Source organism: Pongo abelii, chromosome 7 (assembly GCF_028885655.2).
Source record: "Pongo abelii isolate AG06213 chromosome 7, NHGRI_mPonAbe1-v2.0_pri, whole genome shotgun sequence".
Lineage (NCBI taxonomy): Eukaryota > Metazoa > Chordata > Mammalia > Primates > Hominidae > Pongo > Pongo abelii.
This window is the reverse complement of record NC_071992.2, coordinates 73,972,302-73,991,449: the sequence shown is the minus strand read 5'-3', so window position 1 is coordinate 73,991,449 and position 19,148 is coordinate 73,972,302. Positions and strand designations below refer to the sequence as shown.

Below are 19,148 nucleotides of genomic sequence, written 5' to 3'. Positions count from 1 at the left end.
GTGTGTTGTGGATATTACTAAAAGGCACCTCAGTAGGGGAAAAGATAAAGCTATAGAAAATTGCTACTGACTGGAGTCAAACTACACTAGTTGCTTACAATTGATTGTGTGTTGTTCAACCACAAAGATAAATTAGAACATGGAATACTGCAATAGAAAAGTGGTTTAGATGTCACAGAGACCGTATGACTATTTTTATCTCTCAGCTGTATAAACCATAGCTTACAGTGGCTGAAATGACATTGAACTGTTTTTCTCTTTGATGATTTACAGCCTGTATAGTGCATTTGTAAGAGCAGATGTCACATTTTATGTATTTGAAAGTGTCAACTCTGCTGACTTATGTCTGAAGATTCTGTTCTTGAATCAATAGAATGTAGTGATTTCCATTTCTTAAAAGTGATTTCCCCAACATCATAAAAAACACAGTGAATATTGGTCATTATAATGCTGCAGTTAAACTCTTACTTTTTGGTCTTGTATTTTACATACATCATACTGTTGATCATTATTTTGTGAAGTCTGACTTGAACAAATAGGGAAGCCTCTAGTGAGCTGACCATGTTTGTGCTTAAACAAATTAAAAAATGTTTGCATTTCATCCCAGATGTAGCTGTCCAAAGTCTAAGATGGATTGAGCAAAGGAAAATACATCAAGGTTTTCATAATAAAAAATTATTCCCAGAAAGTCCACATATACTTTATTCATCCCATATTTCAAATTGATTTTCATTTTACCATTTAGGGTGCAGTTACTGGTAATCCCATCTTTTAAAAAGTCAAATTTGCATTTAAATAGAAACTGTTTCAATCATTTAACATCCGAAAATCCGAACATTTTATTCATTCCTTTTCCCCCCTCTTTCACTGTTGAAAAAAAGTCTTGTGTTGTACTTTTCCACAATCCTCATGAATCCTGAACTTCCATAAAAACTGTAGCGCCCCTCTTCCTTATGTCGCTCATTAAAATCCCATTGCTAATAGATCTCTGGGAATAGGCCAGGATCAGGTGAGAATGGAGGTTGCAGCACGTAATAAACTGTAACAGCTGACAAGTCATAGTAACACAATATTTTCTTGAATCGGACCTGAAAAAAAAAACATTTCAACGAATATAACTCATAAATAAGTAACTAAATAGAAAAAAAGCATTGAAAATAATACCGTGCAAGTTGTTCTGCTTAAAAAATATTGAAATACTTTTTATTACCCAGTAACTAACAGTATAACAAGTTTCATGAAAAAGGGTCAATGTGTAAAAATATTTTGAAGTTTGGTCTGACTTTTGTCTATTTAAAATGAATCAAAGCTTTTTACTTTTTACTTTTTACTTTTAGAAGAAGATCAGTTTTATCAAAATGAAATTTTATCAAAATGAAATTGGCTCAGAGGCCTCAAGTTAAAAATATAAAAGCATATTGAAACACAGGTTTCAATATAACACAGGCTTCAATGTAAAGAAATGGAATTCCCTTCACCAGCATTTATAAACATCTATATACCCCTTGTCTTTCACCTGAGGCACCATTTCCAACAATTTAAGAACATCAATAAATGGCTCTAGTTGACTTGAACTGTAGTGCATTCATTCTGTAACTAAGCTGCTTTAACGTTAATGACTAATTTATTCCCTATCAGAAATATTATTTCATATTTGTCTTATTGACCATTTATGCCTTTTACTTATAAAATAAAAGAAAAATCATTGTAACTATTTTTTACCTGGTGACATATACATGCTAAATGGTTAGAAGGTCTTTTACAATGTTGTTCATTTTATATGCCTGCTTTTTGTTTGTTTGTTTGTTTGTTTTTTGAGACGGAGTCTTGCTCTGTTGCCCAGGCTGGAGTGCAGTGGCGCGATCTCGGCTCACTGCAAACTCCGCCTCCCAGGTTCACGCCATTCTCCTGGCTCTGCCTCCCGAGTAGCTGGGACTACAGGCGCCTGCCACCACGCTCGGCTAATTTTTTGTATTTTTAGTAGAGACGGGTTTTCACCGTGTTAGCCAGGATGGTCTCGATCTCCTGACCTCGTGATCCGCCCTCCTCGGCCTCCCAAAGTGCTGGGATTACAGGCGTGAGCCACTGCGCCCGGCCCTATGTCTGCATTTTTTAAAAGAAAAGTATTTCCTGCCAAGAGTGGTGGCTCACACCTGTAATCCCAGCACTTTGGGAGGCCGAGGTGGGCAGATCACCCTAGATCAGGAGTTTGAAAGCAGCCTTACCAACATGATGAAACCCCGTCTCTACTAAAACTACAAAATTAGCCAGCATGGTGGCAGGCGCCTGTAATCTCAGCTACTGGGGAGGCTGACAGCAGGAGAATTACTTGAACTTGGGAGGCGGAGGTTGCAGTGAGCCGAGATCGTGCCATTGCACTCCAGCCTGGGCAATAAGAGTGAAACTCCGTCTCAAAAAAAAAAAAAAGTACTTCTGTATTTTAAATTGTGCCATTGTCTCCTTGACAATAGAAAGATACTTTTACTGATAAAGGGAAAGATGTCACAGCCCAATTATTTATAAGACATTTCTCCTATGACTATTTTATTACTTATTTTTTCTGGTCTCTTTTGATTTGTTTTTTTCTTTGTTTTGCAACTTACAGTGCAACTATCATTTTGTCATCTGATTGACATTATAGTTATTTCTTACTTCTTGAATATGATAAAAATTTCAAAAAGAGCAGACCAAAGTTACCCCAAATAATAGTATTTTTAAAATTTTTTTGCGTTTTGTTCCACGAATGCATCCTTGACTCTAGAGGTCCTTATCTTCTTTATCTTCAAACTCAGGATGGTTTTTAAAACTCACAATTGCAACTTGCTAGCATCCCACATAACTGAGTAAGACACAAAATACCATGTACTCAATTATCCTCAGTCTTGTCAATTCACGTCCCCTCAAAACTGATGACTGATTGCTGTGAGTTGCTGGAATCACTTTTCCCATCATGAGATATTTGCCTGTTTCTGAGTGGAGTTTTTAAGGTGTGGGTGGGAGGTATGTGTTAGGCAGAAGTAAGGGAGATTGAACCACAAATACTTAACGCCACGTAAGTCAGCAAAATTATTGGGAGAAAATTAGAAGAGGACAGATGAAAATTGTGAGGTGGCTATTGTCACCTCTTTGATGTATCAGCATCATAATCTATATCTGAAAAACCATAACCTTGGTTATCTAAACCCAGCTAACCTGAGAAAAGTTCTTCCTGCCACATTGGCAGTGAGTAAATGGAGACAAAGAGTAATCTTAGTTCTTGCAGGTATTTAGCAGACTTACTTCTGCTTGAGAGACTATTATAGAGATTTCTACTGTGCAAAGACTACTATAATTACCAATTGTTCTAAGCTTGCTATCATAATTCTTTTATGAGTCCCTATTATTTCTAGTTGGAGACACTAGATAGAATAGTGGGAAGATAGTAAATCAGAGATACAGTTGAGATAAGAAAGCACCTTTAAATTTCATAACTGAATTGCCTGGCTTAAATTTAATTTCTTGAACTGTTTCTTTATTTTCTTTAATGTCCTGGATTTTTATTATGAGAGTCATGATATGTGACAGAAGATTCATTTGCAGTGGGGTTTGATCTCTTTAATGTGTATGTGTGTATATTTTTGATCACTGACACAGTTTTGCTGTACAAATAGCAAACATTACAGAAGTTTTCAATTCTCAATTTTTCTTTATGGCTATACTAAAAGATTCATGGCAGCACTGACCTGGAGCAAGTTACCTACTGAGTAACAATAATACTAAATGATTTGAGTCAAGTTAATTATACATACTGGTAGTGAAATTAAAAGATTTTCAAGCCAAACTGAGCCTGAATAAACAAGACAATTATACTATTCAGTTGATTTCAAAGATGAGTATAATGAAAATTTGGGGATCAATTATAAATCCATCAGCTAGGACAATAACTAATTGCATTTTTCTATAGCATCCAGCTCATTTTTTTCCCAATGAACTTTAAATAATATTCATCTAGCCTCTAGCACCTCCTTTATATATACTGAGTATTCCCATAGTGTCTTCACTGTAATTACTTTATTATTTTTAGAGTGTATAACCATAGCCACAATTTTCCTTTCTTATCACTTTCTCTTCAATATCACTTCTCCCTTGCTGCCTATCAATTTGATTTCGCTTTATTTTATAACCCCCTCAGCTATTATCTGTAAGAACTGAATATACACATCTATTCTTTTCATTTCCTCCAAAGGATTTCCTCTTCTTTTACCCTGTACATAGTAGATTTCTTTAGATCAAATTCTACCCCTAAAAAGACATGATGTATTTTAAAAGGGTACCTAATTATATTTTTTAAAATAACGCATATTACTACTAGCATTTTGACTAAATATCCAGTGTCCTAATTTATCTTGGTGCTCCCGTCTTGATTTCTATGCTTGCAGAATTCCAGTGAAAAATAATTTTATATTATTTAAAGTTTTAGATCTGAATTTAAAAACCAAAACCAGCCCCTCTTGTGTCTACTATGTAAATTCCTATGTGGATCATACAAAATACCTTAGCTATCTCTTCTTCCACTCATGATGTGATAAAAACTCATTCAAGTTAATAAACCTAATTTTCTCTAGAAATTCCCCAGAGTCTCATTGTGAATCTGACTTGTTAGCTCCCCATACCTCTTCCTAAAAAACAGAGATCACCGTGCCACTCCTTCCAAAGCACACTTTGCCTCCAGTGGTTTTCTCTGCCTGTCTTTGTCACACATAGAGTTCTGCTATAGCAACTCATGAAAGGATCTCTCTTCTGTACCAGCATCCTACCTCAAAGTGATCAAACCTCTATGCATTTAATTCGTATTTCATATTTCATATCAAAATATGCCCTCAGTAGTCACTGACACCAGCAGTTCCACACCTCCCAACTCGTTTCAGGGCCTACAGTATTTCTACAATAGTCTTGACAACCCTTTCAACCCTTGTATTTAGTTTTCAGAAACTTTGTCGACTTCTTAGTTTCTTTTTTTTTCTCCTTTGACTTACTATACAATGCAGGGATTTAACCTCCTTTTTCAGGTCATAGTGCTTTAATTTATTGTTTTTTTTCCTGAAATTATTTACTGAAATTCTAAAGATCAGAGATTTCAGCTTTCATTTGTTTTTGTATTTCTTTCATCAGGTTCCTTTTTAAAGAACTGGCCATTTGTATTGTCTTTAAGTCAATTATTTCTCAATCATATCTATAATCTCAAAAGCACAAATATTTTGTTTCTTCCTTTGGGCTAGTCTGGCTACTAAGGAGAAGTGCGAAAAACTATAATCAAAAAACAATTTGCATTTAGTTTCTTTCCAGTTATTGGGACTTTCAGTTACTTTTGGAAACTCATTTCACTAAAACAAATGTTTTAATTTTAAAGTAAACATTTTGGTTATAAACATGATGCCAAAGGAAGCATTTGGTAGTTCTAGGAAGTAACAGATTGAACTGAATTAATAAAATGAATTAGTAAATGGTGATTTTGGAGTGTGTTCTCTTGGAAAAATTCAGAGAGTTTAGGAAACTCAATGTTTTGCACTCATACCTATCCTATTGTTTGAGATTAAGTTCAGCCTTTGGACTTTCATCTCAAAACAGGAAGACTATCTGAATCAGTTATTCAGTTAGCAGAATCTTTGTAGGCAGTGAATATTTATCTTTTGTTTCTAATTGTTTGTAGACCAGATATACCTTCTCGGCTGCTCCTGATTAAGAAAACATTTTCCAAATCTTACCATATATATATAAATTTATTATATATAAAAATATACTATTATATAAATTTATTTTATAAATTTATTATATATAAATTTTTATATATATATATACTTTTGAGATGGAGTCTGGCTCTATCACCTAGGCTGGAGTGCAGTGGCGTGATCTTGGCTCACTGCAACCTCTGCCTCCTGGGTTCAAGCGATTTTCCTGTTTCAGCCTCCAGAGTAGCTAGGATCACAGGTGCATGCCACCACACCCGGCTAATTTTCATATTTTTAGTAGAGATGGGGTTTCACCATGTTGACCAGGCTGGTCTCGAACTCCTGAGCTCAAGTGATCCACTCACCTCAGCCTCCCAAAGTGCTGGGATTACAGGCGTGAGCCACCACAACCGGCTGCCATATTTTTTTTTGAATTAAGGCTAATCTTCTTTCTCATATTAAATATGCATATACTCACCACTGATTATCTGACATTAACATGAGAAAAATATTACATCTGATATGCAAGTCTGAGCATTTATGTAATTATTAATGGGTTAAAAAAGCAGTTTCCAGGCCGAGGCGGACGGATCACAAGGTCAGGAGATTGAGAGCATCCTGGCTAACACGGTGAAACCCTGCCTCTACTAAAAATACAAAAAATTAGCCGGGCATGGTGGCGGGCACCTGTAGTCCCAGCTACTCGGGAGGCTGAGGCAGGAGAATGGCGTGAACCCGGGAGGCGGAGCTTGCAGTGAGCCGAGCGAGACTCCGTCTCAAAAAACAAAACAAAACAAAAACAAAAACAAAAAGCAGTTTCCAAATTTATAATTCTACTATAAATAATATATAAATGTAAATGTATTCTTTATGGAGGGGCAAAAGTAAGTTATTAAGAGAATATTGGTTTGATTATCCATTGGCTGTGACTCTGAACCTTTATTTAAGATATGCTCCACGCCCAGCAAGATTTTGTCAAATATTGATCTGCAAACACAATACATGAACAGGACAAAGGAATAACTAACTTAGTGACACTGACCATCTACGCACACTTGGCAGGCTGATGAATATAGTTGTTCCACTTGCACAGGGTGGGAATCTATGACTCTGAAGCCTTGAGGCCTAGGGAAAGATTTCAGAAGCCAAAGACTCATCAAAGTCATAGGGCCACAGAACCAAAATGTGCAGTTCCTAGACACAAGTACACGTAAATAGTTTCAAAGTTTGTTCAACTGAACTACTGGCCTAAGTCTTCATCCACTGGTCTCCAGTCTTGCTTTCCTCTTGCTTATTTCTGCTAAATTGCTCACATCTTCATGATAACTTTCACAGTAAGCCCCCACCTGTTCTAGTTGTCATCAAATCTATTTGTGAATACTCACCTTTCCTCATAGACTGCTGCAGCTTTCAGATGTCTACCTGAGAGTATTTGGAGGAAAAGGCAGTGTCTCCCTTTGGTGTGTTTTGTGTTGGAGATAGCCTTACCTTGGTATTTTTTGTAAGCTCTCTTTCAGATTGTGCTATCAGAGAGGTTAGTGAGTCTGGTTCTGGTTACTAGTTTGAACATGTGAGTGTCATATAGTGGTGCATTTCTAAAAATACTTAGGTAGGAAATCAACCACAACAGCTACGTGAGTCTGAAACAAACTTCTAAAGGAAGGTCTCCAATAGAGGAGGCTGAAATGGGGACTGTCTTGGCAATCATTGCATAACTGATTACACCCCTAGTTAATTCCAGAAAACCCAATGACATCATCGATGGAAACTCAAGGATCATGGTCTTTTCAAAGGAAATTGGTGTGACTATTGCATTGCTGCTGTTTTAATTAAATGAAGAATAGTTTTCTAATGGGCATAAATGTGGCTAGAAATTGCCTATAAAAATGTATTTGTCTATAAATATTTTCCATAACATATTTTTCTCTAAGTAGGACTCACAGATATAATTTAGTACAAAAAGTACCAAAACTATCAAAACAACATAAAGGTACAGGAAAAGGTATTGCCTCATTAACGGACACAAAGAAAAAGATAAAATTATAGGAAAGGGGCATTGGCTTCATTTATTTTTTCATTCATTATTAAATTACTTGGTTACTTATTTGCTTGCCTCATTAGAACCAGCCTTTTTCCAGAAAGGACTTAAAAGAAAGGCAAGTGATTGTAATCTAATCTGTGTGCGGGATTGGAACCTTGATGATTCTGAGATAGGGGTTTGGTGCTTCTCTGAAATGAGACTTTAGGAAGAGAAAACCCTTAAAATTGGACTTAGACATTGTATCTGGACCCAGCCATATCTGCCCTAGTCACTTCATGATCCCAGTCCCTGCTTTGCTTCCCAGTGTGGGGAAAACATTGTGAAGTCTTCCTTGTGAAGACTAATTAAACAATACATGTATAGAAAGTTTGAACTCTGAAATATGTTTCCTACATGCAAAGCATTTTCAGGGAAGAGTGTATTTCTTCACATTCTCCAGGACTAAAAGGAAAGTGGAAATATGCCTGTCAGAAAGAGTAAAACTGCTATAAAAATTACAATGTTCAAACTGGATGAAGAATAGATTTCCATATTTATTGAGTAAGGGGAGAGCAGACCTGGAAACGGAGGGAATACCAACTAGATGAAATGTGGCATCTGGGACAAGTAAATTAAAATGATTCCCAGCCCCAGGAAAAACCCACTAAAAACAACTGCTTTTTACTCTATCTCATTACTGAGTGAGTCACCTCGGTTTTGAAATGGCACAAAGTAATCGAAATGATATTTTACCTGTTGGTAAGGATTCATTCAAGCAAGTACATCAGTCACTGAGGTACAAAATGCTAAAGTATATTTTTCATGATGGAAAAGATGACCAGCATATGAAGGGATGGATCTGATTTCTCTCCCCCAATTCATATGTTTATAACACAAAATAAACACATTTATTTTTCCATTTTGGAGGTAATCACTTTTGTGTGTATTTCTCACTTTATTGTTCAAATCATGCTTTTTCAGTTGTCTGGGTTATCCATAGGGGTACAGAGATCTTGATAAACAGTGCCTGTGTGCTCCATGCATTAGCTCAATTTGATATAAATAATAAGTAACATTCATGGTGACATGAAAATGAAACAAGATGATTGTCATTTTGCAGTCTCTATTTTGCTTTTTGGGCATTGTAGTTCATTGAGTGTTTGCAGTTTGCTCTCTTAAGAATAAAATCAAAAGAAATTTGGGATTCATAAGCAGAAATTCAGAAAACGGTTTTGTCTTTGGGAAACTGAAATAGAAATTTCATCTTTGGGAAGTAAAGGAGCCACTTGTTGATATTTAGCTTATGAAATAGAAAACAAAAAAACCAAATCACATTAGGGGCTAAATTGGGATTTGTAATAAATGCTATACTCTGAGACCTTTATCTCCATTATAGCAATTATCCCTCAAGTGAGATTTAAATAAAGTTAGTGGCAGAAGATATTGGTGGTGGTGATATTGGTGATGAAAAGTTAAAAATTTTAAATAAGCTTTGCTTATTACGTATACAGAAATAAGGACATGTTCATTGACACTGATGAGCTCATAGTCTAATAGGGCAGACTGCTGCATGAATACTTTATTGACACTTAATGTGATATACACAATGATGTAAGATGGATGATACATGGAAGGAAGGCATCACGATGTGGAAGAGGATAGACCATGAGAAGGAAGTTGACTGAAGTGACCAGAAAGCTAATAGGGTGCCGTCAGCATTTCAAGTCTTCAGAGCAGTAAGCCGCATCCCACCCCGTCAGGTTAGCTGTTCGGACATGACCTTGAATGTGTTGGGTTGCCTGTGTGGGAACGGGAGTCAGGTGAAGTGGGGAGATGGGCCAACAGTTTTCTTTGAAACAACCAAGTTTCAGGCCATCTCTGAAAGAGTAGGAAAATATTTTAGATGTTCTGTTTGATTTAATATGTATTTAAAATTTTATGGCATTACTTTATACATATCCTGTTATCTTTATAACACAATTCTATCATAGAACTTCTGCCATTGGGTATCATTAGGAAATTACCAGTCATGCAGGACAGAAACTTAGCATTCTGGACAGTAGAACTTTCTACCTCATGGACTTGGAGTTTCTGACAGGTCTAAAGAGATTTAGTCCTTTCTTTAAAAAAAAAAAAAAAAAAAAAAAAACACACACACACTTGGCATTTTGAAAGCTATAATCTAAATATGGATATATGGCCTTACTGATTTTTTTTCCTTAATGGAAATGTGTGTGTGTTCTAGTCATTCTCATTATGCAAGTTTGAATGGATTCACCTATATTTTCCTCTTCACAACACTCAGTGATCATTTCTCTGAGTCCGTCTCCTCTCTGGCATTGCTACACCACTCCATGCAGACTTTTCTAGACTAAAGTCAATACATTACTCACAAACAATCATTTCATATGAGTCTTCACGGAACGACTGGCAAAGAAAGAAGGCTATTTCCAGTTGTCCACTCTTGTACTTTCTGGCTGTTTTAGACCTGGCTCAGGTCTCTAGAAACTCTTGATGAATACTGGCAAGAATATGTCATGGATCTAGGTGAAAATAGACTGTGTTCTATTTTTGGAAATTTTTCCCACAGGTAGACCAATTCACAATGTCTTTATGCTGCCATGGCAACTGGCCACCCAGCCATTTGGGGAATGCTTTTCTCTGTATTCTGAACAAGGTATGGCAAGATGCGTTTTCCCCTTAGGTCATCACGGAAGATGATGGAATTGCCAGAACCTCTACAATAAACTGAGAATGCAATCCATTTAAAAGGATAAAACTAGTGACTCAAGAGTAAAAGTCTGTGATCTTAATTTTAAAGGAATAGTCAGGTTTTCCCTCCCTCCCTGCCCTTGATCCCATTCAGAGACTAGAAAGTTGAAAGGCATGGTAGAAGTGAAATGTTATTTCATCCTAGAGCCCCATCAGATCTTACCGCTGGGTGTTATTACTGTTTTCATTTTCTCTTAGAAGAAAACTCTGGTTTCAACTTGTCTTAAATGAGTTCATTATTTTTCCATAGAAATCTCTGTAGTTCCTGTACCTTGTAGATGAGAAAGACTTTTCCCAGTCTGCCACAATGATTCCTAGACTAGGCTTTGAAACAGCCTTTGCTTACTTGACCGGTTCATCCTTCTGCCATTCCTGGTGAAACTTTACAGCATCAACTTTATTAATATCCACCAATGTCAGTGAGCCTCTTGAAAAGGGTCCAGCCATAAATATCCCTTGGCCATACACCCCCATCTTTCCAAATAAAATCTAACCTTAAATCTAATCTTAATTAAAACAGCATATTTGCTATGAAAGTGTAGCTTGAAGACAATGACTCTAGACCTCTCTTATATAGAGATTCTGGAGTCCTCATTGCTAGGAAACCCTTCACTGTTCTGTCCATCCCCAGAACAGGACTGTTACTCTTCCAAGTTCAGGTTCCAATCTGTCAGCTTGGTTCCTCTTCTCTGTCTCGGTGGCAAGCCAATTCTCAGGCCATCTATAGAAAGAGATGTTGGGCCTTCCCTGAGCCCAGTGACTGAGCCATTACTGGAAACAGGTCCCATGTTCTCTCACTCCCTCTGTTCTCTGACTTTTTTCTTTACTTGGGTATCCAGGGAGAGCTCATCCTAACCTCCAGTGCTGGGATTTCACAAAATGAAAATACCTTAAATATGCAACAGTGTTAGCAAATGAACAGCAACAGAGAAAAATCATTTCTTCCCCTTTTTTGTCTCCATCTTCAAACTTTAATTTGTAAGTAAAGAAGAGAATTGATGTGAAAAATGTTTAAGTGACAAGAGTTCTGTACAGTTGGCTTCAAAAAAAGTTAGGCAATGCTTAATTCTAAAAATGCAATTTTTGCTTAACAGAAAGATTTTGTAACTTACATAAGCGTGATTGATTAAGATATGGTGTATTTTTTTTCGTGAGAGGAGACTACCGCTGTTCTCTATAGAAGGCTAATTAGTGCCAAAGATTTTTAACGTAAGTTCAGAAGTTGACAGAGTATAGTTGACCATGAATCCATACAGGAGAAAGAAGTTGGGCTGCCCAAAGCAAAAAATAATGTTGGGCAACTAAAATGTGCGTGTGGTTTTAAAAAAAAAAATTCATTTGGAAATATCTGGATAGGAGGAAGCAGACATCCTGTGCCTATACAAGGAAAAAAAAAAATCTGTACATTGTTATTTCCATTTTTGAAATCACTGATGTATTTCTACGTGTAGCAAGCATTTCTGTGCCTTGACTGACCAAGACATAAGGGGGGAAGATCACGTGGCTGCCTGGTGCCTGTCAGTTAACCACTAAGCAGCTCGCCCCTTAGAATTCTTGTAGACTTAGACCTCTGTGTTTTAAGTTCTTTCTCAGTTGCAGCCTCTGCTTATTCCCCTTCGTCTTGCTTTCATTTCATTTCAGAAAACAACTATTTTTACATAAACTACAAAGTCACAGCCAGCAGCATGTGCAGCAGAGACAGATAGCCTGAGGTTGCCCAGGGACTTTTCATTTTATCTTTGCGCAGACCTAGCACTGCCTGCCAGGTAAAACTAGTGTAACGAGGGCTCCGGCGTCTCCACCACGTGTCAGCCCTGCCGAGGCCAAGATGAGCACGCTGATAACGCGGGCTGCCTGACAGCCAGGGGAGATTCTGTAAATCATGCTGCTCCCATTGATTACAGTCGGGAAGAGCATTAACCCTCCTTCACCCCGAGATACGCTGTCTCCACAAGTGTTTGTAACATCAACATGTTACGGGAGCTTTTGGAAGATGAATTCATTGCTAGAGAGAAGACCCCTTCGCAAAATAAAGAAATGCCAACAAGCCTGAGTATTGTCTAGCACATTTCTTTGAAACCATTTTTAAAGTCACAAGTTTCATTTTTGTTTCATATTACCAGGGGCAGAGAGCTGCTTTGAAATCCATTGATTTCAGTCTGAGTGGTGTTGAACATTTTTTAAAAGCCTATTGGAGAAGATACACTTTTTAGAGGAGAAGACAGGCTTTTTAACTAGCTTTTATGGCCCAGAAAAAGTTCTGAGGACCGAAGCGATCCGGCCAATTGTTCTAGGTAACAATTTCCTCCTGGAACTTACTATAGTTTCCCTTTCAATTAATCTGCTATACATTTTGGGTCTGTAGTTTTCTTAGGTAGTACTGTCACTTTGGAAAATCAGACTTCTAGTGCTTGAGGGAGAAAGTGAGTCACTCTTTCTAGCTTAAAGACCAATGCTTAATTTTCTTCTTAATCCTGTCCTAAATGAGCAGATCCCTTCAGCTTCACTAAATAGGATAATTTGAACTGCACAGTTAGGAGCTATTTTTATCATCACCACAACGTGTGTTTGTCAGCACATTTTTCTGGTTGTTTACCCACCATGGGGTGTTGGGACCACGGGGTAGTGGTGACAATGTCGACTCTGGGACCTTCTGCCTGAGTTTGAGCCTAGCTGTACACTTCCTTTCTGCCTCAGTTTTCTTCACCTGTAAAATTTCATATTATTCTTATGAGGCTTATGAGGATTAATTAACATAGGCAAAGCACTTAGAAGAGTGCTCAATTTTGTAAGTGCTCAATACATGTTAGATTTAAGACAAAATGAAACCTCTGGACAAAGGAACTGTTTTTGAGGAGCTAAAGGTGATAAAATATAGCATTTGCTCTGAAGGAAATGGACAAGGGACACAATTAGGCTAACTGTGGCCCACATTGTGGGAGCAGAAGATGGAAGGATGCCCTCAGCACCTAGGTAGGTGAGTGCCTGCCTCAATTCTGTTGTCACAGGCTGACCTGCTGACCAGCACAGAGATTCCTAACAATGGGTAGCACGTGCATGCAAACCTGCAGACCTCTGGGATGCTTGCTGCAGGCTCCCTCATCCCAACTCTCTCTCCTTCTCTCCTGTTCCACATGAATTCTGCACTGTAGAATTTTGGTGTTGATGGTGGTTACCAATAGCAACTTCAGTATCCTTCAAGTATGATATGTAGAGGAAACCTTGTTGGGAAGACAGGAGTGCTTTCTCTCCTCTGTTTAAGTTTCTTTTGGTTGCAAGTAACAGAAACCAACTCTGGCTAGTTCTAGCCAAAAAAAAAAAACAATAAAAAATAAAAAAATAAAAAACAGAAACAAAAAAGAAGCTTTGCTAGAAGGATACTAGAGTATTTCATGCTATCCAGGGATTGAAAAACCAAGTCTCAGCAGGACAATTGAACCTTGAGGCCACCATAGCATGGTTAAAAGCATGGACTCTAGAGTCAAATCCCATCTGAATTTCTATCCCAGCTCCTTACCTTGCTATCTGTGTGATCACAGGCCAATTCTTTACCTGCTCTGTGCCTCAGTTTTGCCATCCGAAGAATGGTGATTGATAATACCGACCTTATAGTGTGGTTATGTGAATTAAAAGAGGTAGTATTTGAAACAGCTTGGGACAGTGGGATATAGTAAATATTGCATGAAGGCTGGTTAAATTAGAAGTGTGGGCAATCTTGCACCCTCCCAGAGGAGCACAACCATTGCTGGGATACAGCTCTGAGGACTTTGTGTCATTGGAGTGATTCCGATTGACCCAACCTGTGTCTGACCTCAATTATGGATCAAGATGATGTTGGTTGTCATGAGGTGTGAATAGGGCTTCTTTGGGCCAGTCTGTCAACTGGAGCCAGGTGACAGGAGACAGTGTCCTGAGCGAAGGCTTTGGTTTTGAGCCTCTCAGTCATAATGGGCTGTCACTCTTTTTAGTTCAAAAGGAAGAGTGGTCATAGAACTTTTCATTTGAAAATAGCTTATATTAATAACTAACACATTGTCAAATACAGCTAATTGGAGGACACTTAATTTTTTTCTGAAGAAATACCAAGCCTCTTAAAACTCTAATATTTGAAGAGCTTAAGGAGATGCAAGTGAAATAGCATATGGTCTTTTGCTAACACTAAAGGAAAAACAATTACTCAAGCAGACATGTAGCTCTGTTAATGGGAACAAAGCAAGGCAAAAATGTGTAAAGCTGTTAAAAAAATACACCAAATACTGGGCACATCACCGGATAGAGGAATGCACCCTTCTCTCATGGATACTCTGCATCTCAACATCCAGTTGATCTCCTGGAAGATACAGGCTTATGGTGAAAAGGACACTTCATAACACCATGCACTAAACATAGCTAAAAGAGTTTATGTTTTCTGAAGTTTTTTTTTTTTTGAGATGGAGTCTCGCTCTGTCACCCAGGCTGGAGTGCAGTGGTGTGATCTCAGCTCCCTGCAACTTCCACCTCATAGGTTCAAGTGATTCTCCTGCCTCAGCCTCCCAAGTAGCCGGGATTAGAGGTGCATGCCACCACACCCGGCTGATTTTTGTGTTTGTAGTAGAAGACAGAGTTTTGCCATGTTTGCCAGGCTGGTTTCGAACTCCTGACCTCAGGTGATCCACCTGCCTCGGCCCCCCAAAGTGCTGGGATTACAGGCATGAGCCACCACACCCAGCCTAAAGTTTTATAATAGTGAGATAATCTCTGCCAGGTTCTTGGAGGAGAAAAATTTTATTATTTCATTAATACGTGTCAAAAATCTAGTGAGCAAGCAAGGGAATAAATGACTTCCTTGTTGTCTTGGGAGTTTTGCCCTCTGCCTCTTTCTCCAAGTCTCACAATTGCAGAAGAGGACCAACTACCTGACCATTGGTTTGGCTATAGGCATGTACACCATAAGTCAAATAAGTCTGGGAAATACTTCATGAAATAACACACCTCACTTCAACTCAGATTTCCTGTGCACATTGGCATATCGGAGGTTGAGAAGTCCTGTAGTAAGCTTTATTATTATTAAATTATTATTTCCAGTTATTTTCTCAGACTTTCCAAAGATTGTTGGCCTATTGAGCCCATTTTATCAGAATAAATCTTCATATCCAAAACCCTTATTTTTGTGAGTCATAGTTTGAGAATTGCCCATCTTGATTAATAAATGTGACTTGTTAATAACACTTTTTAATCTGTCCTAGTTTCATCATGACTTAGCTCAGGGGTTGGCATCGTTTTCCTGTAAAGGACCGACTAGTAAATGCTTTTGGTTTTGCAGGCCAGATAGTTGATGTGGCAAATATTCAACTCTGCCATTGTATCAGGAAACAGCTGTAGACATACAGAAATGAAAGAACATGGCTGTTTTGCCCCAAAACTATGTTTATAAAAGCAGGCAGCAGACCAGATTTGGCCCGTGACCATTAGTTTATGGACCCTAACTTAGATGAATAGACCCATTAATAAAACCTATTTTTATCTGCCGAAACCTGTGTTTTTTTGGCAGCTTTGTTCATTCTTTTGAGTTGTTAATAGTTGCATCCTTTCAGTCTTTGCAATGGTGAAATTGTGACCTTAGTTCATTATTTAAAGTTACAGGTGACTGTTCATCCAATGTTTACTTTATAGATAGTATTTTTTCATCTGAAGTTTGCATTTACCTGCTGTTATTAATCAAACTGCAAAATGGTAATGGACTCACTTAGACCCTGGGAGTCAGAAGACCTGGGTTGGATTCCTGTATTACTTTCAATTAGTTATGTCATTTAGGCCAGCTTCTTTTCTCAGAGGGTTAATTTCCATATCTTTCAAAGGAAATGCTTCAGAAGAAGTCCCCACCAACACTTGGGAGTGGGGAACCACCCAGAGTGTGCAGAGTGTGCATGAGATGAGAGGTGAATCTGCCAACCTCACTTCCAGTGCCTCTGTGAGCCTGGTGCAGGACTGACCAGGATCCTGCTGGTTAAAGAAACTTACTAAGTACCCCACAGTTAGGTGCTAAACACTAGGCACTACTTCATCTGGCCCCAGCCTGGAGGCCTTAGCTGTCAAGAATAATTCTGACTTTTCATGTCATTGACCTTAAATCTGATTGAGAACTGAGTTCCAGTGGTCTACTCCTCCCCAGATTTTCAAGGACTCTTCCAGCTCCAATCAGAATTAGCATTTCCATTTATTTTATTCTACTTTTTCACTCTTCATCGGTTTATAATGTACCTTCAAAGTTGGTACTTGTGCCATCAATATTACAAACGAAGGGCTAACTTAATGAACGCAAATTCTCCTCCATGTCTTGACCAAAACCAAAAAAAAGATGCAAAAAAGGTTTATTTCCTAGCATGCCATTTCTCTGAGGGAGTGGCATCTGTTGTCCCTGCATTTGGCCGCCTGCCTTTGCTTCCTTTCTTCTCACAGTGCTGGGGGGAAGGCCAGTGTGTGACAATTGGCATTCTGTTACTCCATGTCCCTGAAAGGCAAGTGCCTCATTGGTTTGGTGTTCAAATGCATCTGGAACACTAAGGGAAAATTGCGTCATTATGCAAATTTAGGGATTTTCTAGGGTCAAATAATTACCCCCAATTTCTGCCTTAGGCACTAACTGGAGAGTCTCATTGCTACAGAAAACGAATCTCTTCTGGACTACAGCCTGTCCACAACGTCTCCAAACGTGTGCAAATATACCGATGCTAAGCTCTAGGCCTCTTAAAGAAGGTAATGAAATTCAGAGTAGGCGTTTCTAATTTAGGCTTTACTCTCCTTTCCATGTTAACACCTAGGCCTCACTTCTCCACAGCAGGATAAGACAGGACGGAAGCCCAAAGGCTACAAGAAGCTTGCTTCTCTCTTTTTTTTTATTCAGCCCTTTTTCTGTCTTAATGTGTCTTTTGTCTCTGTACTCAAGTCAGCCAGTGAGTGTATCATTTATCGGCTAATAAGTTGTCTGACAAGATAGCCACTTTGTACCTAATTGTTCGGTTTATTTATGTATTATTGATGAGCCCAGACTTGAACTCTGATTCCCTTGGAGGCTGCTTGATAAATCTCTTGGCTAATCCTAAAACACTGAATTACCTGCTGTAGCACAATACGTGACATTGCTTTTACTTTGTATTCCTAAAAGGCCCTGGATATACATTTCGATGTCTGGGTTTAACAGTAAGAAATAAAATAGGATACATAATTCAAATTGCTCTTTGAGCTTAAATAAAAAAAGATATAAGACACATCGCTCCAATCACTTCCTGACTCTGGAGGTTTATTCGATCCACATTGCTTAGAGTTACTTTGAACTGCATGAACTCAGTACCAGTCTGTAATTTTACTTGCTTTTCCGTGGCTTCAGTTGCAACCAATGGAATTGCATACTATTGCAAACTGAGTTTGTGGACTGGGAATCTGTATTCTATTTCTAAATCCTGTAGTAGTTTTCAGTAGCTACCATGAGACACTAGCACTCAGCTCTAAGTACCATGAAGGTTTTCCTCGTCTTTTGCAATGCCTCCTGTGATTAGTGGAACCATGAGTACTTCCTTAAGTGCCCTCTCTGTCCTGTCTGTTTCTCCATCAGTAAATTTAAGTGACGACCTTAAGTACTATGTTTTAAAAGAGTAGTGAGGATTTTTAAATGAGTTTATGAAAGTGCACTCAGACTAGAACATGCCATTTAGTATTGTAAGGATTAATATTTGAACAATAATCAGAGCACATAAATTATAGATCAACACTGATAATTTTTTGCTCATTATGAGATTTATTACTATTGATGGACCCTTAAAAGGCCCTTGGTGCTCTTGCAAGATGAAGAAATGGAGGTTTTAAAAATGGGAGGTTTCTTGCAAATTTCCAATTTGTCCATACCTGGAAAAGCCCAAAGTGTAGGGAATCATTTCATAAGACATTAGGACACCATTAACCAATTCATGGAAATACAAGAAAGAGATTTGTGTTCAGCTGATCATTTACTACTGAAGCAGATATTTGTCAGAAAATGTATACCAGTCCTGCCTTTATTTGACATTTTGATATTTTGTTAAATTTTTAAATTTTAAAAACTGTGGCAAAATACACATAATATAATTTACCATCCTAACCACTTTAAGTGTGCAATTCAGTGTATTACATATATTCACACTGTTGTGTAACCAATCTCCAGTACATGTTTCATCTTGCAAAACTGAAAATCAAACAATGACTCCACATTCCCTTCTCTCCCTCCTAGCCCCTGACAACTGCCGTTCTACTTTCTGTCTGTATAAATATTGACTACTCTAGGTGCCTCGTGCAAGTGGAATCATACACTATTTATCTTTTATTTTTTATTTTCTGTATCTGGCTTATTTCACTTAGCATAGTGTTCGCAAGGTTCATCCAAGTTGTAGCATGTGTTAGAATTTCCTTTTGAAGACTGAATAATATTCCCTTGTGTATATATGCTACCTTTTATTTATCCACTCATCAGTTGTTGGATATTTGAGTTGCTTCCACCTTTTGGCTATTGTGAATAATGCCACTATGGACATGAGTATGATATATATATATGTATATTATATAGATAGAAGATATAGATATTTATCTATATAGACTATGGACATGAGTATAATATATATATGTATATTATATAGATA

At 37.9% G+C, this 19,148-nt stretch overlaps 1 protein-coding gene and 1 long non-coding RNA gene across 3 annotated transcripts in view; both read left to right on the top strand.

The window, feature by feature from the left end:
- The window catches only part of TOX (thymocyte selection associated high mobility group box), a 319,032-nt gene that overhangs the window by 114,457 nt on the left and 185,427 nt on the right, over window positions 1-19,148 (top strand). The window lies entirely within an intron of this gene.
- On the top strand, window positions 11,052-13,865 carry LOC134761930 (uncharacterized). Its single transcript, XR_010141116.1, has 2 exons — window positions 11,052-11,478; window positions 12,142-13,865. It is a non-coding gene; the product is annotated as an uncharacterized LOC134761930 (long non-coding RNA).